A 255-nucleotide genomic window follows, 5' to 3' on the forward strand; every position below is an offset into this window, starting at 1 on the left:
ACTATAAATGCCTTAACTGACCACTCCTCTTGATAAATCAAGAAATTCCAGAATTAAATCTATAACTCAACCAATAAAAGAGGGCTTGTATCTGAAACATAGTAAGCCATTACAGATGGTTATAGCTTGCGAATAATGGCTGGAAGTAAATCGTCGCCTCCAGTTATATTTCTTTTGCAGAGAGAAAAGAAAACAAAAAAAAACATTCGGGGCCAATGCATCGCAACGGTATTTATAAGGAGTAGTTGTTACGCT

Source organism: Hyposmocoma kahamanoa, unplaced genomic scaffold, assembly GCF_003589595.1.
Source record: "Hyposmocoma kahamanoa isolate Upper Pololo Valley unplaced genomic scaffold, ASM358959v1 210, whole genome shotgun sequence".
Classification (NCBI taxonomy): Eukaryota; Metazoa; Arthropoda; class Insecta; order Lepidoptera; family Cosmopterigidae; genus Hyposmocoma; species Hyposmocoma kahamanoa.